The sequence below is a fragment of the Sinocyclocheilus anshuiensis genome, unplaced genomic scaffold (assembly GCF_001515605.1).
Source record: "Sinocyclocheilus anshuiensis isolate Anshui unplaced genomic scaffold, SAMN03320099.WGS_v1.1 scaffold906, whole genome shotgun sequence".
Lineage (NCBI taxonomy): Eukaryota > Metazoa > Chordata > Actinopteri > Cypriniformes > Cyprinidae > Sinocyclocheilus > Sinocyclocheilus anshuiensis.
The window spans coordinates 8,518-11,602 of record NW_015540937.1 but is presented as its reverse complement, the minus strand read 5'-3'; the positions used below and the strand labels follow the sequence as shown (position 1 = coordinate 11,602).

Below are 3,085 nucleotides of genomic sequence, written 5' to 3'. Positions count from 1 at the left end.
CCCTTTCATTCACTCTGTTGAGTTTCAGTGATCTGGTGTCTAAAGCCACGCCCCTTCTAGAGGAAGACCCCGCCTACTGGGAGAGATTTCAGAGCAAAAAGGAAGCACCTTCAAGACAAAGTGAACCGCAGTGAATAAATTACATGTTTATATATATATATATTTGTTCTTTTGGGGTCATTCCTGTTCTTCAGTATTTTTTTTTTAACTCTGCATCTTTAAAAAAAAATTGCCTGTTTGAAGACACTTCAACTTTAACCTTATTTCCACAATGACAATGAACAGGACGTTCTTAAGTCAACTTGAAATTTACTTTCATATTTTAACCATCTTTTGATGTCATCAAACTGATTAGTTTAGGGAGGCACAAACCAACTATTGATGATGTTTGTGCAGCTGTTTTCCCTCCAAAATGATGTCACTTCCTGGAGGATGATGTCATCAAGGAACTGGCTTTAGTTATACATATATAAAATTGTAAATAAAAAATGTAACTTTTTTATTAAAAATAAATTATTAAATGATCATAGCTGTTATATATATATAGACATTATATACAGAATTATATATATATATAGCCTAGTCCTGACACATGATACCCTTATAAATTGGTTAATGTTCAATAAATGTTCAATTTACAATATTTTAAATACTTTTTTTTTTTTTTTTTTTAAACCATGTTATAAGTTTTTTGGCTTGGTGTGGAGCATATTGGCGATGTGTAATGTTCAATAAATTAATACATTAATTAGTAGTAATTTTTAGGATTTATTTTTATTGTTAACTTAATTTTGTTTAGGTAGACAAACTAACAACTGATGATGTTTGTGCTGCTGTTTTCCCTCCAAAATGATGTCACTTCCTGGAGATGATGTCATCAAGGAACTGGCTTTAGTTAGTTAATGGGATATAAACTGCGAGTGTGATTTTATCCATTATACAGTATGACATATCTGATGGGAACATGAAAATGTACTGCGTAGGAATGACCCGTTTATGTAAGAGATGAGTTTATTTTCCCAACCTACACCTCCTAAAGTCAGTCTCTCTCTCTCTCGTTCCCTCCATCTGCCACCGTCTATTTTTATCAGCAGGCCATTAGGACTGTGTGTTTGGAAGGTCCTGCTTTTAACAAATCGCTGCTGTTGGGACACAGGTATGCATTTTGCTCGTGTTGTTATTGACAGGAGCTGCAGCCACACGGCTCGTGAGTCACTGAGGCTGTGGAAACTCGTACAGTAGAGATTAAAAGAGCAAAGTCAATTACAGCAAAGCAGAACGGTCAAGGCTGAACTTTAGATTCAACTCTGTACCCAAATGTAATTACATTTTCTCTAAAATAGGAAAATAGAGAAAGCAGCGTGTTGAGTGATGTACATTTCAAATTGAAATTTTAATATGAGTTTTCATAATGCAATTTAATAATACATTATCAGACAGAAAAAAAACGTAATATGAAATGATTAAAAAATAAAGCATACTGGCCGTGTTTAATGTTAAATAATAGTTCAATTTATTTATTTTTATTTTATTTTTTTGCTTGACATGAAGCATATTGACAATGTTTAAAGTTCAACAAATTACTACATTGATAGAATTGTTAAAAATAAAAAATTAATTCTATTTTAAGAAAAATGTTTATTTGAAATAGAAATACCTTTTTTTTTTTTTTACTTGACGTAAAGAATACTGGCAATGTTTTATGTTAAATTAATTACTACATTATTTAATAGTAATTTTTAGGATTTCGTTTATATTATAATTATATTCTTTACATATTTTTTTTCCTCCATTTTTCAGAAGTACTGGTATTTTTTTGGCCTGATGGGCAGCATATAGGTGACGTTTAATTCTGAATAAATAATTACATCAATTCATATAATTGTTTTGTTTTGTTTTTTTAAGTGAAAAAAAAAAAAAAAGGCGTAAATGTCTGCTCATGCATAACTTATTACCACCCAGGTGGCGGCCAAGGTGTTGCTATGCAGTTGCCATGGAGGTCTGATTGGTTTGGTGCATTTCAAAGTTGTTGCTATGGTGTTCTGGATAGTTGCTAAGTGTTGCTAGATCGTAATAGAGTTTGAAACTATCCATTTAATATTACAATACAGTCCAGTACAATGAAACATGCATATGTGTGTTCGTGTGCACGTGGGGCTTTATATTCTCCTGAAATCACAAGTATCAGCCAAATGCTTCCTAAATCACACGCTCAAAAACAGGAGAGTGAGCGAGAGCTGCATTAAAGAGAACAGCCCTCCTCAGAGAGTATTTCTGTTAAAGATTTATCATTGAGTCCGGAGTAAATCAGGATTGAGTGAGAGAGATGCACTAGTGTCTGTTTTCTGTCTGTTTGATGGAAAGTATTTCCAAGGCCAAAGGTTAAAACAACAGTATAGCTGTCCCATGAGAACGAAACTCTAAAGGGGGTTTGTTCTCTTCAGAAGGTCACAAGACAAAGAGCAACTACAGTCTGTGTGATTTACAGGCTCACACAACAGTGAACATGTTTTGAACGAATGCCCGATTTCTGTTTGGTTTCCGTCGCTGTGGACTCAGGTGCTCTGCCATCTCACACACACACACACGTGCGCACGCTTCACTGTCCAAACTCTTCTCCCAGATGGCTTCTGTCCATCCGCCAGTTTCCTGATTTACTGTGTTAATCACTATGATTTTCTCCTACAGCCGTGAAGACGACCCTGCGGGAGCCAAAATGGAGTTCAGGCTCACAGATGCCTTGCAGAAACACATGAACATGTGAAACTGCAGAACCTTCACAGCACAGATGGTTTAGAAGAGAAGAGGGAATCCAATCTCATAAGATAGAATGATAGACAGACAGCTAGATAGAACAAAAGAACGATAGAATGAGAACAGATAAAAAAAAGAGTGTGTGTGCATTTACGAGTGAGCTGATTTTCTCACACGTCCTCCACTATGACATACTCTCTCCCCGTTACCATAGCAACCATCCCAGCACAGCCAGCTTTGCCATGGCAACAAGAACACGTGTGGTACAGGCAGTCATCCGAGTTAATCTAATCAACATCACTGTCTGAGCGGAGAGAGAGAGAGAGAGAGA

The 3,085-nt window shown here is 35.7% G+C and overlaps 1 pseudogene; it reads left to right on the top strand.

The window, feature by feature from the left end:
* LOC107689578 (L-aminoadipate-semialdehyde dehydrogenase-phosphopantetheinyl transferase-like) overlaps positions 1 to 100 on the top strand; it is a 4,986-nt pseudogene extending 4,886 nt beyond the window's left edge.
* Positions 101 to 3,085: the final 2,985 nt, after the last annotated feature.